Here is a 26,722-nt window from a genome sequence, read left to right as displayed (position 1 = left end):
TTGGAGCACAGAAGGGTTTATTGCATGGCCAAGCAAGGAGAACAGCTGGCTCGTGCTCAAAAAAACCTGAACTCCCTGATGGTTTGCGGGGAGAAGTTTTATAGGCAAAATTTGGGGTGAAGGCTGCAGGGTGTATGGCTTTCTTCTGATTGATTGGTGGTGAGATAACATGTTGGTACTCCAGGAATCTCGTGCTCAGCCTGAAGTTACCATCCTCCACCTGTCTGGTGGCCTTAGTTCCTGCAGAAAAACTCAGATATTGTTATGTATACCTTGAGGAGGAGCCAGGACCCTGCCACAAGGCTGCACTATTGTTTCTTGACTCTTCCTCCCTTGTTTCTGCATTCTTTCCCTTCCCTGATTAGCAACTGTTTGAACCTGCCCTTTGGAACTCAGGGAAAGTCATGGAGGCTGAATGAAGCCTATTTTCTACAGACAAGAAATGGAAGAAACAGAAAGGTTTGTACCAGAGAGCCCCATAGGGTCCTCCTCAGTTTCAGCAGGACACCACCTTCTCCTGGTTTTTCCATCACCCACTGGCCATTCTTTTTCAGTGCCCTTTGCTGATTCTTTCTCATCTCTCTAACCTGTAAACTTGAGTGGCCTAGGGTTGTGCTTGGACTTCTCTAACTACATTTACTCCCTGGGTGATCTCATCTCCTGTGGCTTTAAATACCAGCTGTGTGTTAATGACTCGCAAATTCTATTATCTCCTGACCTGACCTTGCTCCTAAAATGCCAGACTTGTATATCCTACTGCATACCTGGCATCTCCAATGTACCATAGGTGATAGGTATTTTGCACTTTAAAGATCCAAAACATATTCTACTTCCAGCCACCCCCAAATGTCCTTCTGTAATCTTCCCCATCTCAGCAGGTGGCAGCTCCATCCTTCCTGAAATCTTAGCTGTAGCTTTAACCTCTCTCTCTTACATCGCCATGTAGAACTTCCCCAAATCCTGTCACCTGTGTGTGCCTTCAAAATATATACGGAATGCAACTACTGTACAGGGACTGTTACCACCTGGCCTCTCACCTGGATTATTGCAAAAGCTTCCTAACTGGTCTCCCTGTTTTCACCCTTGCCTGTTGGGGCCCAGAGTAGGCCACCCCAAAATGTGCCTCAATGGCCTATTGATTATTTTGAATTACAGTTACTTAAGAAATGCAAGAGGGATACACTCTGACCCTCCTTTCTGTCTCCCTGAAAGCAGGAAATAAGTCTTTCCTGTGAAAGGTGCACTCCCAGCATCTGGAGGTAGAAGGACATCCTTATCGCCAAAGATAGGGAATTCAGGCTGAGAAGCCTAGATAACAAACCTTGTCACTTCTTTAATTTACTGCCCCAAGACCAAACTCTGTTTAGATTCTTCATTAATTGGGCACCCAAAACCTTAGTTTCTTTGTCCTGTCAATTTCTCACAAATTTATTATTTCTTTGTCTAAAAACTATAAAAGCTGCCTGCTTTGGCCACTTCTTAGGTCCCATTTCTATGGGGCCTCCATGCACATGAATTAAAATTTGTGTCTTTTTCTCCTTTTAATCTGTCTTGTGTCAATTTTATTACTAGTCCAGCCACAAGAACTCAAGAGGGGTAGAGGGGGAAATTTTCCCCTCCCCCAACACCTCTTTATAGTCTTCTTGGCATGTAAACCAGAAGAACATTCCTCTGCTCAAAAACCTCCAAAAACTTAGCACCTCGTTCAAAGTAAATGACAAAGTCCCTCCCCTCTACACCTTATTGGCCAGAGCTCATTTCCTACCACACTCTCTCCAGCTGTGTCCCAACGACAGTCTTCCTCCTAGTTCCATAACCGCCTTAAGCAGACCCATGCCTCAGGACCTTTACATTTGCTGTGTCCTTTACCTGGAAGTTTCTTCCCCTGCACAGCCACATGGCTAGCTCCTTCACCTGATGTTTTGGGAACAGGGCGAGGACCCTAGGAAGAAGGTCCAGAAGAACAATTGTTAGCTATAAGGAGAATCAGAAGAATTGAGTAACTCAGAAGCTTAGGGAGGATAGTTTCAAGAAGATGGGAGTGGTCAGCAATGTTAAATTCCTCTCTATTTTCCTTCTAATTTCTTGGCTCCCTTCACAGTAAACTTATTGAAATAATTATCTACCCCAACACTGTCCAATATAAATATAATATGAGCCACATACGTATTGATAGTTTTAAATTTTCTAGTAGCCACGTCTAAAAAATAAAAAGAAACAGGTGAAATTAATTTTAATAATATATTTAACCCAGTATAGCCAAAATGTTTACATTTCCACATGAAATCAATATTTTTAAAACATTAATGAGACATCCTTTTTTTTCACACCACGTTTTGGAGATCTGGTGTGCGTTTTACACTTATAGCTCATCTCATTTGAAACTTGCCACATTCAAGTACTCAATAGCCACATGTAGTGAGTGGTACCATAATAGATGGCACAGTTCTATATTCTCTCGACCTCCTCATCTCCTATTGTAAGCAGAAAGGGTAGGAGGTCCCCAGAGAAAGAGAATCAGCATGGCTTCCTTTACAAAAGAGATGCCATTTTAGGCTAAGCCATTTTGTGATCTAAGCCTGGCCACAGTGCTTGCCCTTGAACCGGTCTCAGCAATTAATGATCTGTAGGAAAGTGAGGGAATGCAGGAACACAGGAAAAGCAGTCAAGAAACAAGAGTTCATCAATAAAGCGGAGTCCTAGTTCTTCCTCAAGGGATATACATAATCTCTGAGTTCTGCCGGAACAAATGCCCCACCCAGGTGGAGGATGGTAACTTACATGCTGAGATCCCAAAACCTAAGGAATGATGATGCTGATCTTTGCTGACCCTCAGGACTTCAGTCAACTAAAGCTGGACTGTCTCAACCTTTGCCCTAATTCTATGCTGAATTCTCCTCTGCTCAAGCCCCTTCGTGAATATGCATGAGTTACCCAGTCCAAGCTCGCTCTGCTCACCACACGACAGGCCAACGAATCGGAGACGAGGTGTTGAAGCAAGAAATACGACTTTATTCGGAAAGCCGGCAGACAAGATGGCAGCCTAGTGTCTCTGATAAACCATCTTATCGGGGTTTGGATGCCAGTTTCTTTTATAGAATAGAGGAGGGGAGGAGATGAGGAAGTAAAGTAAAAAGGCCACAAGATTTGCAAATGTCCCCTGGAATGGCCAGCCTCCGGAAGGGGATGTGTTAATTTCTTCTTTCTTGCAGCCATCCACAGGTGGACAGGGTCAGGATGTACAAAGGCACTCTGGTTTAACATAGAGGCAAAGGGGCAGGGTTCCCTGAGGCAGGCCATTATGTATGATTATAATAACAAAAGCAACGAAAAGCAAAGGTTACAGTCAAAGAAACAGATCGAACATGGATTCCGATTTAGCTCTTCCCTTTTACACATGTACCCTTAGCTTAAAAGTTCCTCAATTTTGCTGTTCAGGGAGACACTGCTTTGGGAAAGATCCCCAGTGTTCTCCTTACTTGCTGCAAGTAATAAATCCTTCCTTCTCCTGCTGTTTGCCTTGGTTGTGTCTTTTGGCTCAACACCCGACAAGAGGTGAACCCAGTTTTCTGGTAACACCATTCACTCTTCAACCAATTCCAATCTGGCCTATGACCTTATCACTCCTCTACAGCTGCTTTTATCAAGGTTACCATGACTTCCATGTTACCAAATCCAGTGCTCTCTCATCCTCAGCTCCCTGCAATCACCCACACAGATGACCACTCTCACCGTCTTGAAATGGTCTCTGGGCAGTACTGAAGCAGGAGGGAAGGAGGCAGGGCACAACCTTTAAAAGAATGACATCGCCCGAGGACACGACATAAACTGATTAGAACCAAATAGGTCCAAGATGGTGGAAGAGTCGCCTTCCACTAGACCTTGAGCCTCAGTGTATGCTCATTGTGACACATTAGCAAGCTGAATGACACAACCACAGGTGCCATGACTGTTCCAAGGAGGTCAAAAAGTGGGTGGTGGCCCAATTCCTGAAAATTCCCACCCCTTCCCCAAAATAGCTGGAATACTCCTCCCACTCATTAGCCTATGAAATTACCCATCCCTATAAAAACTGACAAACCAATGCACTGGGGCCACTCTTGCCTTCCAAGATGGCCCACACTGTGGAGTGTATCTCTCTCTAAATAAATCCACTTCTTACCTGTGGCTTTGTCTCACTGAATTCTTTCCATGATGAGACATCAAGAACCTGAGCTTCATTAAGTCCTGAGACCAGGTGTGTGATCTCAATTGAAAGACCGTGGGTTCAAGTCCCAATCTGGGTTTTGGCTGGGTTTGAGTCCCAGCCCATGAGTTCAAGTCCCAATCTGAGTTGCAGGGCTTCAGCATCATCTCCTGGTTTTCAACCTCCCTCAGTGGCTGCTCCTTCCTCAATCTTCTTTGCCACCTCCTCCTCTATTGGCTTTCTAAAGGAAAAAAACTCACTCCTGGACTTCCCTGGTGGTGCAGTGGTTAAGAATCCGCCTGCCAATGCAGGGGACACGGGTTTCATCCCTGGTCAGGGAAGATCCCACATGCCGCGGAGCAAAGAAGCCCATGCACCACAACTACTGAGCCTGCACTCTAGATCCCGTGAGCCACAACTACTGAAGCCTGCGTGCCTAGAGTCCATGCTCCACAACAAGAGAAGCCACTGCAATGAGAAGCCCGCGCACCGCAACGAAGAGTAGCCCCCACTCGCCGCAACTAGACAAATCCCGCACGCAGCAACAAGGACCCAACGCAGCGATAAATAAATAAATTTATTAAAAAAACCAAACAACTCACTCCTAAGTGTCTTCTCTACTCTCAGTACTCCACTGCAACACTACTTCACTTCCGGCACCGGATGTGTGGGTTTTCCACACATGGAAGCGATTCTGCGATGCCATTGCAAGTCCAGGTTATCACCTATACTTCTGACCAACCAGCTGTATATCTGAGGTTCCCACGACCCCTCCTCAGGTTTGATTAATTTTCTAGAGTGGCTCACAGAACTCAGGGAAACCTTTTAACTTCTAATCACCAGTTTATTATAAAAAGATGTAACTAAGGAACAGCCAGATGGAAGAGATGCATAGGTCGAGGCTCCTGAGAAGGGGCACAGAGCTTCCGTGCCCTCTGCACACCACCCTCCCAGCACCTCCACGGTTCACCAGCCAGGAAGCTCTCCAAACCCCATCACTTTGGGTTTTTATGGAGGCTTCATCAAGCAGGCATGATTGACTAAATCATTGGCCATTGGTGATGGAATTCAATCTCCAGTCCCTCGATCTCATCTCCTGGGAGACAGGGGTGGAGGGTGGGAGTAGAGATGAAAGCATCAGTTAATTCTGGTTGGTTCCCCTGGCAATGAGCCCCCTTGTCTAGGTCGCCTAGGGGCTTTCCAAAATTTGCTGCATTAACATAAACTCAGGTGTGGTTGAAAAGAGCTTGTTACAAATAACAAAAGACACCTTTATCACTCTAATCACTTCAGAAGTTCCGAGGATTTTAGGAGCTCTGTAGGGAATGGCGGAAGACTAATATATATTTCTTATAAATCACAGTATCACAGCTGGAGTTCTAGTGTTTGCCCTGGGCCCTCTTCTATATCAGTCAATAAAAAAGAAACAAAGAAGTATAACCAGAAATCAGATGTCACTCCATTTTGGCACACTTTTGCACTTTAAAATCTAAATTCCAGGGCTTCCCTGGTGGCGCAGTCGTTAAGAATCCGCCTGCCAATGCAGGGAACATAGGTTTGAGCCCTGGTCTGGGGAGATCCCACATGCCGTGGAGCAACTGAGCCCGTGCGCCACAAATACTGAAGCCCGCGCACCTACAGCCTGTGTTCCGCAACAAGAGAAGCCACTGCAATGAGAAGCACGCGAACCACAATGAAGAGTAGGCCCCGCTCGGTGCAACTAGAGAAAGCCTGCGTGGAGCAAGGAAGACCCAATGCAGCCAAAAATAAATAAATAAAATAAATTCCAGGAATGACAGTGGTTCCACTGACAGTGGTTAGGACTCCACGCTTCCACTGCAGGGGGCACTGTTCGATCCCTGGTCAGGGAACTAACATCCCACATGCCGCAAGGTGTGGCCAAATACAAAAATCTAAATTCCTTTTCATGACTTATAGGGCTGTAGTAGGCAGAATAACGCCCCTCCAAAATGTTGCTATAGATTGAATTTTTTGTCCCCCTAAAATTCATATATTGAAACCTAACCCCCAATGCGATGGTATTTAGAGGTGGTGTCTTTGGCAGGTGATTAAGTCATGAGGGTGGATCCCTCATAAATGGGATTAGTACCCTTATGAAAGAGGCTACAGGGTTCCCTTGCCCCTTCCACCACGTGAGGACACAGTGAGAAGATAGCCTTCTATGTACCCAAAGTGAGCTCTCACCAAGACACTCTGCCAGTGCCTTCATTTTGAACCACCCAAGAGAAATAAATTTCTGTTGTTTATAAGCCATGCAGGCTGTGGTATTTTTGTTAATAGAGCCCAGAGGTTCTGAGACAGATGTCCATTTCCTTATATCCAAAACCTCTGAACCTGTGAATATGTTACCTTATGTGGCAAAAGGGAATTAGGTTAAAGATCTTCTTTTTTTTTTGCTGCGCTGCATGGTTTGTGAGATCTCAGTTCCCTAACCAGGAATTGAACCTGGGCCACGGCAATGAAAGCCTGGAATCCTAACCATAGGCCACCAGGGAGCTCCCTAAAGATCTTAAGATGGGGAGATTATCCTGGATTACCTGAATGGGTCCAGTGTAATCACAAGGATCTTTATAAGAGGGAGGCAGGAGGGTCAGGGTCAGACAAGATGCTACACTGCTGACTTTGAAGGCAGAAGAAGGAGCCACAAGCCAAGGAATGGATTCTTGGATAAGGCAAAGATATGGATTCTCCCCTAGAGCTTCCAAAGGGAAGACCTTCCAACACTTTGATTTTAGCTCAGTGAACCCATTTCAGACTTCTGACCTCCAGAATTATAAATTGTTTTAAACCACTAAATTTGTGGTGATTTGTTACAGCAGTAGTAGGAAACTAATACAAGGGCCCTTCATAATCTGCCCACTCCTGGGAATTCCCTGGTGGTCCAGTGGTTAAGACTCTGCGCTTCCAATGCAGTGGGTGTAGGTTCAATCCCTGGCTGGGGAACTAAGATTCCACATATGGCGTGGCATGGCCAAAAAAACAAAAAAAACAGTAAATGATCTGGCCACTCCTAACTCCAACCTTGTATCCCTCATTGACTGTGCTTTAGGGACAGTATCAAGTACTTTCCTGACCCAGAGCCATCTTGTAACCAAGCAGGGGCCTTCCTGGGGCACACACACCCCCTGCCCCTGCCATGTCCTCCACCTGCCTCTTATTTGTAGAAAAACTTTAGCCTTTCCTGAGTTACAGAGAATGAATTTAATCAGAGAACTGAGAAAATACAGAAAGGAAAACAGTCAAGCAAGACAAAATAATAATAGTTTAGCCATTAAACAAAGTCAAGGACCTTTAGTTCCTCCTCAAGGGCTATAGATAATATCCGGAGCCATGTCCTTTGGGCTATTTTGCAGATGCTGAAACCCCTCACCAGGTGGAAGAAGTTAACTGTATGCTGCCCACAAGCATATAGACCCAGACCCTTGGGAACCAGAAGACTGATGATGTTGACTCCTGATTAAGTCACCACCAACCAACCAAGTTGGGTAAGATCTCCACCTGTCTGCGCCATGATGGTTTGACCTGCTTCTCACTCAGATGCCAAAGGACCATTAAAGGGCAGGAAAAAAGGTGGTACCCATATCCAGAAAGAACCCTGCCCATTCCCTGAAAACCTATGCAAATGCTTCTCCCTCGTTAACCTTGCCCTTAAATCTTGCTTTGATGCACTCCTGAACCTCACCCGCGAGAAGTTGATTTGTGAACTAAGTTCCTGGTTCTCCATTCTCTGGCCATCGAATAAAGCTTGTGCTGCTCCACTCTCAGCTTCAGTTTCACTTTTGGCTGTGCGAACCAAACAGAAAAAGAATATTCCCTACCAAGGCAAGGGGCCTTGGCCAGGCTAGGGCCCAAGTGGGTGGTCCATGTGACCTAACTCGGTAACAGTCTCACACCCCCAACTATCACATCCCTGTTTCTCTCCTAACATTTATCATATCTGAAGCGATCATGTTCACAATTGTTTACTTGCTCGTTATGTCTTCTTTCTCTAATTTGTCAGCTCCTCAAGAGTAGGAACCTTGCTGCCTTGTTCATTGCTATGTTCCTGGCACACAGAACAGTGCCTGGCACATAGTAGGTCTTTTAAAAATGCCTGCTAAATGAATGAACGTGCATCTGTCTGATTAAGGATTAATGTTCCAGAGTTGTGGTTAGCAGTAGCTTCTTTTTCCTACATGAGGGAGGCTTGAAACCTATACAGACTCACACATTATGTATAAAGCACAAGCAGTTTTTTGACATCATCAGCCATTCTTCCAAGACCCAGTGGAGAAGAAAGGCAAAAATCCCAAGCCAAAAACAGAAGTGAAGGGAATTCCCTGGCAGTCCAGTGGACTTGGCGCTTTCACTGCTGGGGGGGCCAGGCTCCATCCCTGGCTGGGGAACTAAGATCCCGCAAGCCACAGCATAGCCAAAAACAAACAAACAAATAAATAAATAAATAAAAATGGAAGTGGAGTGTTGGAGTGTCTCACCACCTAAAGAAGAGGAGGATGGGTACCTCAACCGTGAAGTACTATTCATGGGGACACTGTAGACACTATTTTGACACTTTGCCCTGCCACCACTATGGATCAGCGTGTATATGATCATATTCTAGAGCTGAGTCTCACTTTAACATCTACAGTGGGAATTGGTACACCAGGGAGTTATTCACTGACAATGGGTCAATGGGGGGAGGAGCCAAGCCCATGTTATATATACCATGAATATAACATAAGTCATGTCATATTCACTCCATTGACTTTAATGCAATAATGTGGGAATTGACCTTTTGGAAATTACTTATATTAATTATAGAATTATTCAATATAATAAAGGATTACCCAATATAATAGTATCTTATCCACTTAAAATAAACCTTTCTATTAATACACCAGCCACACACATACACATATTCATTTTGGGTGGGGTAAAAGGCCAGGATGCCTTCACTTCTGGGTAGTGACTATGATAGTCCATTAGTCTCCTCCTCTTTCTCTTCAGCCACTGCCTAGACCATCACTGTGGGTTGGATTTGGCGTGATCCTCTTCTGGCTAGATTCTGACCCTCAGGCATTAGGAGAGCGAAGGACAGTATGCATTCTTGCTGTGGGAGCAAGTGGCATAAGGATCAGGATTCTTACACGGAGATGAGACGTCCCTTTCTGTATGTACTGGTTTCCAAGGGATGCCATGTTAAATTACTACCAACTGGGTAGCTTAAAACAATAAAAATTTAGGGCTTCCCTGATGGCACAGTGGTTAAGAATCCACCTGCCAATGTGGGAGATGCGTGTTCGAACCCTGGTCCAGGAAGATCCCACATGCCGCGGAGCAACTAAGCCCATGCACCACAACTACTGAGCCTGTGCTCTAGAGCCTGCGAGCCACAACTACTGAGCCCGCGCGCCACAGCTACTGAAGCCTGCACGCCTAGAGCCTGTGCTCCACAACAAGAGAAGCCACCACAATGGGAAGCCCACATAGCCACCACTCTCCACAACTAGAGAAAACCTGCGTGCAGCAACGGAGACCCAATGCAGCCAAAAAATAAATAAATAAATTTATTTTTAAAAAAATTTAAAAAAACAATAGAAATTTATTCTTTTATAGTTCTGAAACAGGAGGGAAGGGGGCAAGACGCAAACTTTAAAAGAATGACATAGGCATAGGACACGACAAAAACTGGTTAGAACCAACTAGGTCCAAGATGGTGGAAGATTCTACTTCCAGTAGACCTTGAGCCTCATTATACACTCATTGTAATACATTAGCTAAATGACATATCCACCAGAACCATGACAGTTCTGAGGCCAACCATAAAAGGTTAAAAAGTGGGCGGTGGCCCAATTCCTGGAAATCCCCACCTCTTCCCTGAAATAATTGGAATAATGCTCCCACTCATTAGCTATGAAATTACCCAGCCCATAAAAACTAACCATGCCATATTTTGGGGCCTCTCGTCTTCTGAGATGGCCCACACTCTGTCTGTAAAGTGTGTTTCTCTCTAAATAAATCCACTTCTTACCTATCACTTTGTCTCTCACTGAATTTTTTTTTCTTTTTTTTTTGTTAACATCTTTATTGGAGTGTAATTGCTTTACATTGTTGTGTTAGTTTCTTCTGTATAACAAAGTGAATCAGCTATACGTATACATATATCCCCATATCCCCACCCTCTTGCGTCTCCCTCCCACCCTCCCTATCTCAGCCCTCTAGATGGTCACAAAGCACTGGGCTGATCTCCCTGTTCTATGCGGCTGCTTCCCACTAGCTAGCTATTTTACATTTGGTAGTGTATATATGTCCATGCCACTCTCTCACTTCATCCCAGCTTACCCTTCCCCCTCCCCGTGTCCTCAAGTCCATTCTCTATGTCTGCGTCTTTATTCCTCTCCTGTCCCTAGGTTTTCAGAAACTGTTTTTTGTTTTTTGTTTTTAGATTCCATATATATGTGTTAGCATATGGTATTTGTTTTTCTCTTTCTGACTTACTTCACTCTGTACGACACTCTCTAGATCCATCCACGTCTCAACAAATGACCCAATTTTATTCCTTTTTATGGCTGAGTAATATTCCATTGTATATACGTACCACACTTCTTTATCCATTTGTCTGTCGATAGGCATTTAGGTTGCTTCCATGACCTGGCTATTGTAAATAGTGCTGCAATGAACATTGGGGTGCATGTGTTTTTTGTTTTTTTTTTAAATAGATTTATTTATTTATTTATCTATCTATCTATCTATTTATTTATTTATTTATTTTTGGCTGCTTTGGGTCATCGTTGCTGCCCGCGGGCTTTCCCTAGTTGCAGCCAGCGGGGGCTGCTCTTCATTGCATTGCGCGGGCTTCTTATTGCGGTGGCCTCTCTTGTTGTGGAGCACGGGCTCTAGGCACGCGGGCTTCAATAGTTGTGGCGTGTGGGTTCTGTAGTTGTGGCTTGTGGGCTCTAGAGCGCAGGCTAAGTAGTTGCGGCACACGGGCTTAGTTGCTCTGCGGCATGTGGGATCTTCCCGGCCCAGAGCTCAAACCCGTGTCCCCTGCATGGGCAGGCGGATTCTTTTTTTTTTTAATTTGGGGTTTATTTATTTATTTATTTATTTATTTATTTATTTATTTATGGCTGTGTTGGGTCTTCGTTTCTGTGCGAGGGCTTTCTCTAGTTGCGGCAAGTGGGAGCCACACTTCATCGCGGTGCGTGGGCCTCTCATTATCGCGGCCTCTCTTGTTGCGGAGCACAGGCTCCAGACGCGCAGGCTCAGTAATTGTGGCTCACAGGCCTAGTTGCTCCGCGGCATGTGGGATCTTCCCAGACCAGGGCTCGAACCCGTGTCCCCTGCATTGGCAGGCAGATTCTCAACCACTGCGCCACCAGGGAAGCCCCAGGCAGGCGGATTCTTAACCACTGCACCACCATGGAAGCCCGACATGTGTCTTTTTGAATTATGGTTTTCTCTGGGTATATGCTCACTAGTGGGATTGCTGGATCATATGGTAATTCTTTTTTTAGTTTTGTAGGCAACCTCCATACTGTTCTCCATAGTGGCTGTATCAATTTACATTCCCACCAACAGTGCAAGAGGGTTCCCTTTTCTCCACAGCCTCTCCAGCATTTGTTGTTTGTAGATTTTCTGATGATGCCCATTCTAACTGGTGTGAGGTGATACCTCATTCTAGTTTTGATTTGCATTTCTCTAATAATTAGTGACATTGAGCAGCTTTTCATGTGCTTCTTGGCCATCTGTATGTCTTCTTTGGAGAAATGTCTATTTAGGTCTTTGGCCCATTTTTGGATTGGGTTGTTTGTTTCTTTAATATTGAGCTGCATGAGCTGTTTATATATTTTGGAGATTAATCCTTTGTCCATTGATTCGTTTGCAAATATTTTCTCCCATTCTGAGGGTTGTCTTTTCGTCTTGTTTATGGTTTCCTTTGCTGTGCAAAAGCTTTGAAGTTTCATTAGGTCCCATTTGTTTATTTTTGTTTTTATTTCCATGACTCTAGGAGGTGGATCAAAAAAGATATTGCTGTGATTTACGTCAAAGAGTGTTCTTCCTACGTTTTCCTCTAACAGTTTTATAGTGTCTGGTCTTACATTTAGGTCTTGAATCCATTTTGAGTTTATTTTTGTGTATGGTGTTAGGGAGTGTTCTAATTTCATTCTTTTACATGTAGCTGTCCAGTTTTCCCAGCACCACTTATTGAAGAGACTGTCTTTTCTCCATTGTATATCTTTGCCTCCTTTGTCATAGATTAGTTGACCATAGGTGCGTGGGTTTATCTCTGGGCTTTCTATCTTGTTCCCTTGATCTATATTTCTGTTTCTGTGCCAGTACCATATTGTCTTTATTATTGTAGCTTTGTAGTATAGTCTGAAGTCAGGGAGTCTGATTCCTCCAGCTCCGTTTTTTTCCCTCACGACTGCTTTGGCTATTTGGGGTCTTTTGTGTCTCCATACAAATTTTAAGATTTTTTGTTCTAGTTCTGTAAAAAATGCCATTGGTAATTTGATGGGAATTGCATTGAATCTGTAGATTGCTTTGGGTAGTATAGTCATTTTCACAATATTGATTCTTCCAGTCCAAGAACATGGTATATCGCTCCATCTGTTGGTATCTTTAATTTCTTTCATCAGTGTCTTATAGTTTTCTGCATACAGGTCTTTTGTCTCCCTAGGTAGGTTTATTCCTAGGTATTTTATTCTTTTCGTTGCAATGGTAAATGGGAGTGTTTCCTTAATTTCTCTTTCAGATCTTTCATCATTAGTGTATAGGAATGCAAGAGATTTCTGTGCATTAATTTTGTATCCTGCAAATTTACCAAATTAATTGATTAGCTCTAGTGGTTTTCTGGTGGCATTTTTAGGATTCTCTATGTATAGTATCATGTCATCTGCAAACAGTGACAGTTTTACTTCTTCTTTTCTAATTTGTATTCCTTTTATTTCTTTTTCTTCTCTGATTGCTGTGGCTAGGACTTCCAAAACTATGTTGAATAATAGTGGTGAGAGTGGACATCCTTGTCTTGTTCCTGATCTTAGAGGAAATGCTTTCAGTTTTTCACCATTGAGAATGATGTTTGCTGTGGGTTTGTCATATATGGCCTTTATTATGTTGAGGTAGGTTCCGTCTATGCCCACTTTCTGGAGAGTTTTTAACACAAATGGGTGTTGAATTTTGTCAAATCTTTTCCTGCATCTATTGAGATGATCATATGGTTTTTATTCTTCAATTTGTTAATATGGTGTATCACACTGATTGATTTGCGTATATTGAAGAATCCTTGCATCTCTGGGATAAATCCCACTTGATCGTGGTGTATGATCCTTTTAATGTGTTGTTGGATTCTGTTTGCTAGTATTTTGTTGAGGATTTTTGCGTCTCTATTCATCAGTGATATTGGTCTGTAATTTTCTTTGTTTGTAGTATCTTTGTCTGGTTTTGGTATCAGGGTGATGGTGGCCTCATAGAATGAGTCTGGGAGTGTTCCTTCCTCTGCAATTTTTTGGAAGAGTTTGAGAAGGATGGGTGTTAGCTCTTCTCTAAATGTTTGATAGAATTCACCTGTGAAGCCATCTGGTCCTGGACTTTTGTTTGTTGGAAGATTTTAAATCACAGTTTCAATTTCATTACTTGTGATTGGTCTGTTCATATTTTCTGTTTCTTCCTGGTTCAGTCTTGGAAGGTTATACCTTTCTAAGAATTTGTCCATTTCTTCCAGGTTGTCCATTTTATTGGCATAGAGTTGCTTGTAGTAGTCTCTTAGGATGCTTTGTATTTCTGCGGTGTCTGTTGTAACTTCTCCTTTTTCATTTCTAATTTTATTGATTTGAGTCCTCTCCCTCTTTTTCTTGATGAGTCTGGCTAATGGTTTATCAATTTTGTTTTTCTTCTCAAAGAACCAGCTTTTAGTTTTATTGATCTTTGCTATTGTTTTGTTTGTTTCTATTTCATTTATTTCTGCTCTGATCTTTATGATTTCTTTCCTTCTGCTAACTCTGGGTTTTGTTTGTTCTTCTTTCTCTAGTTCCTTTAGGTGTAAGGTTAGATTGTTTATTTGAGATTTTTCTTGTTTCTTGAGGTAGACTTGTATAGCTATAAACTTCCCTCTTAGAACTGCTTTTGCTGCATCCCATAGGTTTTGGATCATCGTGTTTTCATTGTCATTTGTCTCTAGGTATTTTTTGATTTCCTCTTTGATTTCTTCAGTGATCTGTTGGTTATTTAGTAACATATTGTTTAACCTCCATGTGTTTGTGTTTTTTACGTTTTTTTCCCCCTGTAATTCATTTCTAATCTCTTAGCGTTGTGGTCAGAAAAGATGCTTGTTATGATTTCAATTTTCTTAAATTTACTGAGGCTTGACTTGTGACCCAAGATGTGATCTATCCTGGAGAATGTTCCATGTGCACTTGAGAAGAAAATGTAATCTCCTGTTTTTGGATGGAATGTCCTATAAATATCAATTAAATCTATCTGGTCTATTGTGTCATTTACAGCTTCTGTTTCCTTATTTATTTTCATTTTGGATGATCTGTCCATTGGTGTAAGTGAGGTGTTAAAGTCCACCACTACTATTGTGTTACTGTCGATTTCCTCTTTTATAGCTGTTAGCAGTTGCCTTATATATTGAGGTGCTCCTATGTTGGGTGCATATATATTTATAATTGTTATATCTTCTGCTTGGATTGATCCCTTGATCATTATGTAGTGTCCTTCCTTGTCTCTTGTAACATTCTTTATTTTAAAGTCTACTTTATCTGATATAAGTATTGCTACTCCAGCTTTCTTTTGATTACCATTTGCATGGAATATCTTTTTCTATCCCCTCACTTTCAGTCTGTATGTGTCTCTAGGTCTGAAGTGAGTCTCTTGTAGACAGCATATATATGGGTCTTGTTTTTGTATCCATTCAGCAAGCCTGTGTCTTTTGGTTGGAGTATTTAATCCATTCACGTTTAAGGTAATTATCAATATGTATGTTCCTATGACCATTTTCTTAATTGTTTTGGGTTTGTTTTTGTAGGTCCTTTTCTCCTCTTGTGTTTCCCACTTAGAGAAGTTCCTTTAGCATTTGTTTTAGAGCTGGTTTGGTGGTGCTGTATTCTCTCAGCTTTTGCTTGTCTGTAAAGCTTTTGATTTCTCCATCGAATCTGAATGAGATTCTTGCCGGGTAGAGTAATCTTGGTTGTAGGTTCTTCGCTTTCATCACTTTAAGTGTTTCATGCCATTCCCTTCTGGCTTGTAGCGTTTCTGCTGAGAAATCAGCTGTTAACCTTATGGGAGTTCCCTTGTATGTTATTTGTCGTTTTTCCCTTGCTGTTTTCAATAATTTTTCTTTGTCTTTAATTTTTGCCAATTTGATTACTATGTGTCTCGGCATGTTTCTCCTTGGGTTTATCCTGTATGGGACTCTCTGTGCTTCCTGGACTTGGGTGGCTATTTCTTTTCCCGTGTTAGGGAAGTTTTCGACTATAATCTCTTCCAATATTTTCTCTGGTCCTTTCTCTCTCTCTTCTCCCTCTGGGACCCCTATAATGCAAATGTGGTTGCGTTTAATGTTGTCCCAGAGGTCTCTTAGGCTGTCTTCATTTCTTTTCATTCTTTTTTCTTTATTCTGTTCCACAGCAGTGAAGTCCACCATTCTGTCTTCCAGGTCATTTATCCGTTCTTCTGCCTCAGTTATTCTGCTATTGATTCCTTCTAGTGTAGTTTTCATATCAGTTATTGTATTGTTCATCTCTGTTTGTTTGTTCTTTAATTCTTCTAGTTGTTTGTTAAACGTTTCTTGCATCTTGTCGATCTTTGTCTCCATTCTTTTTCCCAGGTCCTGGATCATCTTCACTATCATTATTCTGAATTCTTTTTCTGGAAGGTTGCCTATCTCCACTTCATTTAGTTGTTTTTCTGGGGTTTTATCTTGTTCCTTCATCTGGTACATAGCCCTCTGCCTTTTCATCTTGTCTATCTTTCTGTGAATGTGTTTTTTTCCCACAGGCTGCAGGATTGTAGTTCTTCTTGCTTCTGCTGTCTACCCTCTGGTGGATGAGGCTATCTCAACAAGGCATATTCTTTAAATATTTGGTAACATTGCAATGTGTCCAATCACTGAAGTTATATCAAGAGTCCCACAAATGCCCATGGCACATGGCGTAGCCAGGCCAGGAAGAGACATAGCTCCATCCATTGTAGCTTTGTTGTAATTGTTCCATGTTTCTCTTCAGCATACCATGCCCAGGGTCTATGAGCATTTGTGATGTCCACTCTTAGGTCTGTTCTGTTTTTCAGTCTTGCTAATGGTCCATGAATCCCTTGATGATGTTGGTATAAATCTTCCCCATGTTTTAGTTGACTTGTCTCCTTTGAGGTAGGCATTATCATTCCAATTGGGTCTACTCTTAGTAGATGCCTGTGAGATGAGGTTCTAAGGCTCAGGCCCACAAGGTCCCTGTCTGGTGCTCTGTTCTTATTGACATTTTTCTGATGGGGTGAGTTTCCCCATTCAAGATCCCTTGAGATTATGTTGACCTCATCCAGGCTAACTGAGGGATCACATGGCTTTCTTTCGTTCCATGGGAAACCGGACCATAGCTTTTTTTCTCATGATAGTTGTAGTTGGGCTAATAGGAGTATTTTAGTTATTGTAAAATGTCCATGCTCTGTATCCAATCATGGTTTGATCCAAACGGGGTGTTTATCACCTTGGCAATCAGGTAGTGAAGCCAACCTATTAGGTTTTGGTCAGTCTATTTACAGGACAACTGGGAACATTGTGTCAGATAATTAGGATGGTTATAGTGAAGCTATTGAGAGTTGTCATTGTAAATGTTTTTCTATTCTGAAAGAGATACCAGAAGACTCTTGTATCTGTACTCTTATTCCCCCATAATCTTTAAGTTTAATGTGTTTAAACTTGATTTCAGTGTTGTCAAACCCAAGTTCCTGTGCCCCAAGCACACTAAGGCCAAACAAACTGAAACATTGGATTGGAGCAGAGAAAGGTTTATTGTAAAGGCCAAGCAAGGAAAACGGGTGGCTTGTGCTCAAGAACCCCAAACTCCCTGATGGTTTTGGGGGAAGAGTTTTTAAAGGCAAAATTTAGGGTGAGGGCTGCGGAGTGTGTGACTTTCTTCTGATTGGTTGGTGGTGAGGTAACAGGATGGTATTCCAGGGATCTTGTGCTCAGCCAGAAGTTACTATCCTCCACCAGGGTGGGAGCCTGAGCTCCTACAGAAGAACTCAAAGATATATTGTTATGTCTACCCCTTGAGGAGGAACCAGGCCCCTGCTTTATCACTGCATTAATGTTTCTTGACTGCTCCTCCTTTGTTTCTGCATTTCCTCCCTTCCCTTTGAAATCTTACAAACTAGAAACAAAGCTTTTATACCTGGGAGGGCCCCACAGTGTTTCAATAGGGTCATTTTGTTTGTAGCTCTAGGGTGTCAGGATAGTTGTTTATTATGTAATTTAGACTACTTATTCTATCGGAACACTGTTCAATCTTCCATTTATTTCACACCTAGTCTGGATTTAGGTTTTCCTTAGTAGTTCATTAAACTTTTTACCATTCCTGCTGATTTCCTTCTTATTGGCCTAGACCTGTTTCCTTACTGTAAAGTTTGTTCCCTGGTTTGATTCTGTGATTAGGGAGTTCCATAGGCACTAATAAGTGTCTCTATGTCTGATATTGTGGATTTAGCATCTCCGCAAATCCCAGTCCTGAAAAAGTATCCTCCAAAGACATTTCTTTTTCCTTTGTGGCTCAGTCATGGCTTTGACATAGTCTATCTACCAGATTTAGCCTTTGCTAGTTCTTCCAGATTGTTTTCTGTTGTCAAGTGACATAGAAAATGTTGGCAGATTTGACAATGTTTTAGCATGTGCTATTTTAGGAATACCTCTCTCCCTTGAACATTTAATTGATGAGTTTGTGCCCAAATCTCCATTTGTTTGGGGAACACACATCTAGCTAATATTTTGTCAATTAATTATTTTCGATGTTAGAGTTCCAGTTAATTTATCTACTTCCGATTATAACCTGCTTTTTGAGTTTTACATTTCTGGGTGCTGAGATATGGTCTCCTAATATGTAAGATTGTCAAACCTAATGTATATTCTCTGATATTGGTGTTCTCCATACTGGTTATCTGTTTATTAGACAATTATTTGTTTTCCACTTTGGGTACTAAGTTATCAGGCCATTGGCTACTGCCTGTGGATCAGAATTCAAGATAACTTCAGGATGTCCTTTCTGTAAGCTCCGACTTATTGGCAATTGTACTGATTTTAATTCATCGTGTTGGGCTTTGTCCCTCCACCTACCAGTTTCCCCTGTTGATGAAAAATTAATCAGTCGATCTAAGAAAGAAATGGAAAATTTTATTTGAGCCAATTTAAGGATTATAACTGGAGAAAAGTATCTCAGAAAGTTCTGAGAACTGTCCTACTCATTAGGAATCAAGACAGAGTTATATAAGTTTTTTGAGTAGAGGGCTGTACATCAAATGACTTACTATTGACAGTTTATATAATCTAGACCTTCATCGTGGTGGGTCATATGACCCCTTATAAGATCAAGAGGAATGTTATCTTTTAAGGAGTTGTCTTGTTGATGCTAGGAGAATGTTGCTGTTTATGGTTGAGCAGGTATTCCTGCCATTGGGGGAGGTTTGGTGATGCATAATGCACATACACAATCCACAATGAGGGGGGAGAGGATGCCAAAGGGCAGAGAAGATTTTTTTGTTTAAATTTTTCTTGTCTTGCCATAAAATGTGAATTTTATTCCATACCCCTGCGGTTGAATGTAGGACTGCTGCTTTCCATTTGACCCCTTCTGGTCTAAGTGAGGCACTGCCATCCTTGAACCATCACATCACCGGCACAGCCCCAGTGCCAGCTCAGACCAGGAGGAAGCTGCTGTCTCCAGGGTGGTGGGGTGGTGGTTGAGATGTTCCCTGCCCTCTGCTCAAGGGCAAGTCTAACAAAAGCTGAGACACTGCCTCCTCAATGGAGGACCCTGCTTTGTCCTTTCCCTTATATACCATTTTAAGTGCGTAGGACTTTGTGCTACCCGCTTTGTTTGATCAGGACTGAGTCTAGCTCATGCTGAGATGAGTAACCTGGTTCTTATGTAACCAGTGTTTTTTTTTTTCTGTTGGATTTGTTTTCTGTATCAGAAAATGTCTTTGTCGTGGTGATCACTTTCTAAAGTAAAAAAATATTGACTCGCTATGTTTTATACCTAAAGCTATCATAATATTGTAAGTCAATTATACTTCAATAAAAAAGGGGGTGGGGGAGAAAAGAATGTATTTGTCCAGTAAGCTGAAATAGTACTATGCCTGATTCTCAAAGTCTAACTTAGAGTGACCAGTCGGCATGTCCATGAGTCACTGAAATCTGTTTTCTCTAGTAATATAGGTGCTTGGAGTATTGATGTCATACTGCCCTTTTTAGTTCATCTAAGGATGTCTGTGTCTGATCCCTGTGGAAAGTCTTGGGCTTTTCTTCCCCTAGAGATCTGATATATTGTAAAAGGCTATCTAAGATGGGGACTTCCCTGGTGGTGCAGTGGTTAAGAATCCGCCTGCCAATGCAGGGGAGATCCCACATGCCGTGGAGCAACCAAGCAACTAGAGAAAGCCTGCACGCAGCAACGAAGACCTTTTTGGCAGCGTTGGGTCTTCGTTACTGTCGGCGGGCTTTTTCTATTTGCGGCAAGCAGGGGCTACTTTTCATTGCGGTGCGCAGGCTTCTCATTGCAGTGGCTTCTTTTGTTGCGGAGCACGGGCTCTAGGCTTGCAGGCTTCAGTAGTTGCAGCATGCGGGCTCAGTAGTTGCTGTGCATGGGCTCAGTAGCTGTGGCTTGTGGGTTCCAGAGAGCAGGCTCAGAAGTTGTGGCGAACGGGCTTAGTTGCTCCGCAGCATGTGGGATCTTCCTGGACCAGGGATCAAACCTGTGTCCCCTGCATTGGCAGGTGGATTCTTAACCACCAGGGAAGTCCCTACTGACGAGATTTTACCTAAAATTTTAATGAAGATAATCCCTTTTATAATTTTATGGTGGGCAACTGTTCATTCTTTTAATTCTAAACATTTTTTAAAAATTATTATTTATTTATTTATTTTGGCTGTGTTGGGTCTTCGTTTCTGTGCGAGGGCTTCCTCTAGTTGCGGCAAGTGGGGACCACTCTTCATCGCGGTGTGCGGGCCTCTCACTATCGTGGCCTCTCTTGTTGCGGAACACAGGCTCCAGATGCGCAGGCTCAGTAGTTGTGGCTCACGGGCCCAGCTGCTCCACGGCATGTGGGATCTTCCCAGACCAGGGCTCGAACCCGTGTCCCCTGCATTAGCAGGCAGATTCTCAACCACTGCGCCACAAGGGAAGCCCAACATTTTTTGATTTTATCTGTTCAAGTTATTATGAACAAGTTATGTTTTCTATCTGTCCCTCTATGATATGTATGTAATAATGTGTATGAGAATTTAACATTCTCAAATCCTTGCAAGTACTAGGCCATTTGTACATCCCTGGGATAGTTTCTGAAATGTCTATTGTTTTCCTTGCCAAGTAAATGCAAATTGGGCTTAGTGATCTTGGGATCTGGAGATATTAGTATTACAAAAAAAGATATTACTAGTATTTATGGTAGACATTATTTTCTTGGATATGTAGAGATATTTTCTTGGATTTCTTTTTTTTAAATAAGTATTTATTTATTTGGCTGTGTCAGGTCTTAGCTGAGGCATGAGGGATCTTTCGTTGTGATGTGCAGATTTCGCTCTAGTTGTGGCGCATGGGCTCTAGAGTACGAGCTCAGGGCGTGAGGGATCAGTAGTTGTGGCGTGGGCTTAGTTGCCCTGCAGCATGGAGGATCTTAGTTCCCTGACCAGGGATCGAACTCACGTCCCATGCATTGGAATGGGGATTCTTAACCACTGGACCACCAGGGAAGTCCCTGGGATTTCTAATGTGTTAGATAAGAGCTCACAATACTTTTTGTACATCTTGTTTTATTTTGCACATTATATTTTACTTTTATCTTTGTTTCTGTTGTCAATCTTCATTTTTCTTCCAGCCAGTCTAATGACTTGTAAGGGCTTAGGTTCACCTAATGATGCCTTCTTTCTCTAACTCAGTAAAAATGACTGTGATCTCATTATTTCATCCTCGACCTTTGTATTGTAGGATATTAACAACCTTTGCGAATATCTGGATAGTGGAAAGGGAAGAACTATCTCCCCACATGACTAAATGTTGACAAGCCTTGCTTAAGATTGTCGTCATGGAGCACTTCCCTGGTGGTCTAGTGGTTAAGACTCCACGCTTCCAATGCAGGGGGCACGAGTTTGATCCCTGGTCAGGGAAGTTCCACATGCATGTTATCATGGAAAGAGCATGGATTTGGAAGTCAGAAGGACACAGAGTCCAAACTCTGGCTCTGCCCATTTTGGCTGTGAAATGAATCTTAGCACCATGCTTGGCCTGTGTGGAAACTGGGTCAACTGTGACCAGAAAGGTGGGCACTGTCTCAGGTTGCCGGGCAAAACTACAAAGGTAGGCTTTCCCAAGCCTTCTCAACTTTGTGCACACTTCTCCTTCTGCTTGGAACACTGTTGACCCTCTCCTCATCCACCTAGGTCTATCCACACTTCATCTTTCAGCTCAGACAATTCCTCTTCTGGGAAGCCAGACTGCTTCCCCACTTCCTAGTTATATTTAACACCCCTGTGCCTCACCTTCTTCATCTGTAAAATGGGGATGATAATGCTACCTTCTTCATGGCACTATTGTGAAGAGTAAATGGGCCAGTACATGACAAAAGTCCTTGGTAAATAGAGAGCACTCAATAAATTATGAATAACTTATCATTAATAATAACGTTAATTATTATTATTTATTCATTTTATTAAAACTCGTTAGTTTTAGTATTCTCCATATTCTCTGCTCCAGAGCAGGCTGTGTTCCCTCTTCTTTGTTTCCATGGCCCTGTCTCTTACAATGCTGAAGCGTACTTCTGTTTTTTGTGTCTACTAGGCTCTGAGCTGCTTAAGGGCAGAGGTGTGTCCTTTACCTCTTTAACTCAGCTCCTAGTATAGCACCAGGTACTTTTGGACTCAAGGTCAAAGTGAGATGATATACTAGGAAGAGAATGGGGTCTGGAGCCCCTTGAAAATGGGCAACTAACTTTGCCTCCCATTTCTGGGGCTACTTTGAACAAGGCCCCTAATCTCGCTGGATTTGGCTTCCTCATCTATAAAAGGAGATGATTATACCTGTCTCAGGGCTTTTCTGGAGTGAAAGTATTCAAAGCACCAGACTTGGAACTGGCATCAATGAATAGTTATTTACTAGTAGCTTATCAAACTGTAAGTTGCATAGAGAATTTGGCAGATGAGATGTGACAGCCTTGATCTAGGAATGTCAGCCCATATCCAGGACTCAAGGAAGGTCTGAGGGGAGAGAGCCCTTGGAGATGATCCAGTCTGGCTGACTCATTGTACACAATAAGGGCGCATTGATTGGTGGGGACAATGGTCCTTCTCTAGAGTTACCTGAACATGTAGTGAAGTGACCAAAGCCTCAGTCTCAAGATGCTGAGTACTTGGTTGCTTGGTGAGCTGCCACCATCCCCAGCCCCTAAGCTGAATGGCGTACTGCAGCCTCCCAGGGGCAGTTTCTAGGGTACACAAGTTTCCTCATCCTCGTCTTGGTATTGACTGCCCCCTAGTGGACATTTTCTCCAGAACCATGAGTACCAGCTAAATACCCAAGGAGGGTTGGGCACTGTCCAAGCTATTTGGTCCTCCTCGTCGCTCTTTATGCTCACTCCTGTGGCTCTCTTGCCCCATCTTGTGGCTTTACATATTATCCATGTGCTGACTACTCCCAAAATCGTATGCCCGGTCTGCACTTCCCCCCTCAATTCCAGACTTGGAGATCCAACCTCCGCTTGTTCTCTCCACTGGAACGGCAAATGGGCATCTCAATCTGAACGTGTCCAGAACAGAACTCCTCATCCTCCCCCAACCCTCCTCCTCTCACAGTTCTTCCCCTCCCACTTATGGCAACTCCATCCTTCCAGATGCTCAGGTTAAATCCCAGGGTACCCTCCTTGACTCATCTCTTTTCTTCACACTCCAAGTCCAATCTGTCAACAAATCCTATTGGCTGTACCTTCAAAGTATGTTCGTTCAGAATCTCACTACTTCTTGCTATTGCAATCCTGGTCCAGGCCACCATCATTTCTTTCTTTCTATCTATCTATCTTTCTTTCTTTCACTGCACCACGTGGCATGCGGGATCTTAGTTCCCCAACCAGGGATTGAACCCGTGCCCCCTGCAGTGGAAGCCCAGATTCTTAATCACTGGACCGCCAGGGAAGTCCCCAGGCCACCATCATTTCTAGACTTATTATTAAAGTAGTCTCCTATCTGGTCCTGCTGCATCTGGCCTTGCCCAGTGGTTCTCATCTCAGAGAAAAAGCCAAAGTTCTTACAGTGACCTTTAGGGACCTACATGGTCTGACTTAGCTCCTATCACTCTCCCCTTTGCTGCATTCACTCCACGCTGCTGTTGCTTGTGCCAGGCATGCTCTTGCCTCAGGGCCTTTGCACTTGCTATTCTCCCTGCCTAGTATATTCTTCAAAGAACTGCATGGCTGGCTCTCTCACTCCTTCAGATCTTTACTTAAAAGACCCTTCTCTGTGAGGCCTTCCCAAGCTATCCTATCAAAATTTCAACATCTCTCTGACACTTCACATCTCCTGGCCTTGCTTTATGTTTTTTCTTCTTAATATTTATCACTATTCAATACATCATACATTTTACCCATTTATCCTTCTCTGGAATGTAAGTTCCACAAGGGTAGAGTTTTTGTTTATTTTGTTCCCTGAAGTATCTCCAATGCCTCACACAGAGGTCGGTGGTATTTGAAAAATGAATTTACATCTTTCTTTTAATTTAAGCTTCCCAACAATTCAGTAGGATACTTTAGTATTGTCTCCAATTTGTAGATGAGAAAACTGAGGCACAGAGAGGTTAAGTCACTTGCTTAAGGGTTACACAGCTAGGAAATGGGACCCGGGGGAATACTGTACCCCCCTTACCTACCAACCTTATTTATTATCATTATCTGCACTCAGATTTCTCACCAGTTAAATGAGGCTCATAAGAGTGTCCTCTTTGTAGGTTCATTGTGACGATTATGTGTGATAAAGCATGTGACAAGCTTACAGCCAGTGACTGGAGTGTTGCAAACACTTAAGAAGTGGTTGCTAGGGATTTGCTGGTGGTGCAGTCGTTAAGAATCCGCCTGCCAATGCAGGGGACACGGGTTCGAGCCCTGGTCCGGGAAGATCCCACATGCCAAGGAGCAACTAAGCCCGTGCGCCACAACTACTGAGCCTGTGCTCTAGAGCCTGTGAGCCACAACTACTGAGCCCACGTGCCACAACTACTGAAGCCCACGCATTTAGAGCCTGTGCTCCGCAATGAAGAGTAGCCCCCGCTTGCAGCAACTAGAGAAAGCCTGCATGCAGCAAAGACCCAACATACACAGTCAAAGGTAAAAAAAAAAAAAAAAAAAAAGAAGTGGTTGCTAGAAATATGAAAAGGTTGACATGGAGTTCATGAAAGGTAGGGATGTTTCAGGCACAGAGCCTGGTCAAGGGGCCGGGAAGATACTATTATTGCATTTAACACAGTTTCTGCATGGAAACTCCTCTACATCCTTCAGAGCCCAAGTCAGAAATGCCTTTCTCTGGGAAGCACTTCCTGACTTCCCAGGGTACCTCATGTTCCTGTTAAGATTGGGATTTATTTAATGGCTGTTTTTTTGTTTGTTTGTCTATTTATTTATTTGTTTAATCTGAAGCTGCTACCAGGCTATGAGCTCCCTGAGGGCCAGGTTATTTGGGTCCTGAAGCATAGACACTTTGAGGGCCCTCTTTAAAAATATGAAATTATAAACACAAAAAATTTTGAAAGTGAATATTTATTCAGGATGAGAAAAAAATCTCAGCAATATATATTTTTAAAATCTACATGAAGTTTTTAATTCAAAGATACATCAGTTGTGAATACCCTGGCTGTCCAGTGGTTAGGACTCCACACTTGCACTGCAGGGGGCATGGGTTTGGTCCCTGGTCAGGGAACTAAGATCCCACATGCCAGGTGGCACAGCCAAAACAAACAAACAAAGAAAAGATACATCAGTTTGTTCTCTAGTCCTTTTAAGAAACCAACAAAAGGTACTTTGACCGGTTTAGTTTGACTGTGAAAAGCAACACCACTTTTGTGTACTGAAAGAAAAATAAAACTTAAATTTGGCTCATTGGTCCCATACTTCATCTACCAGTGTATTTGCTGTTATTTACAAATAGAAATGTCTATTTAGTTCTATGTATTAATCTGAATAACAGACGCATATTATAATATTTGAGGCAGATGGTGAACTTTCTTATAGGTCTTATCATGGGGCAAACACTATTTTACAAAGTATAATAATGTTTCATTTTTTAAAGTTGAGGTAAAGAACTTGAGCAACAAAATAGCGAAGCTTCATGGGCAGTGAAATGTAACCTCATGCTCTGATTATGCTCTCTGCCTTTCCATTAGGCCAGGGTAGCTTTCCACCTGCTACAGTGGAAAACAGGAACTGCTATAAAGCCTGAAAATAAGATGTTCTAAACCCAAATCCCAGAGCGTTTTAGTAGGATGAGCATCTTTGAGAAAAGTACTAATTGCCCAACTACTCCTTCAAAACAGCTCCAGAGAAAAGCTCTGCTTTCTGAGAAGACTTATTCCATTCCATTCCGTTCCATTCACACCTTTTGCTAACTAGGGTGAAGAGCTTTAGACCAAACAGCACTTTTATTAATACTATTTTTCTCTCAAAGCACGTTCTTCATGCTGACATTCCCAGTGTCAGGAAGCACAAATACTCTTACATTCAAAAGTTTTTATTTTTATTTTTCTAAAATTTATTTTATTGAAGTATAGTTGATTTACAATGTTGTGTTAATTTTGTTGTACAGCAAAGTGATTCAGATATATATATATATATATATATGTATATATATGTATATACATACATATATATATTCTTCTTCATACTCTTTTCCATTATGGCTTATTACAGGATATTGAATATAGTTCTCTGTGTTATACAGTAGGATCTTGTTGTTTAGCGATTCTATATGTAATAGTTTGCAGCTGCTAACCCCAAACTCCCACTCCATCCTTCCTCCCTCCCCCTTGGCAACCACAAGTCTGTTCTCTATGTCTGTGAGTCTGCTTCTGTTTTGGAGATAAGTTCATCTGTGCCATATTCTGGATTTCACATGTAAGTGATACCATATGGTATTTGTCTTTCTCCTTCTGACTTACTTCACTTAGTAGGATGATCTCTAGGTCCATGCATGTTGCTGCAAATAGCATTATTTCACTCTTTTTTATGGCTGAGTAGTATTCCATTTGTATATATACCACATCTTCTTTATCCATTCATCTGTTGATGGACACT

This window comes from Balaenoptera borealis, assembly GCF_965194805.1.
Source record: "Balaenoptera borealis genome assembly, chromosome: 1".
NCBI classification, from domain to species: Eukaryota; Metazoa; Chordata; class Mammalia; order Artiodactyla; family Balaenopteridae; genus Balaenoptera; species Balaenoptera borealis.
The sequence above is the reverse complement of the archived record's forward strand: the minus strand, read 5'-3'. Positions refer to the sequence as shown.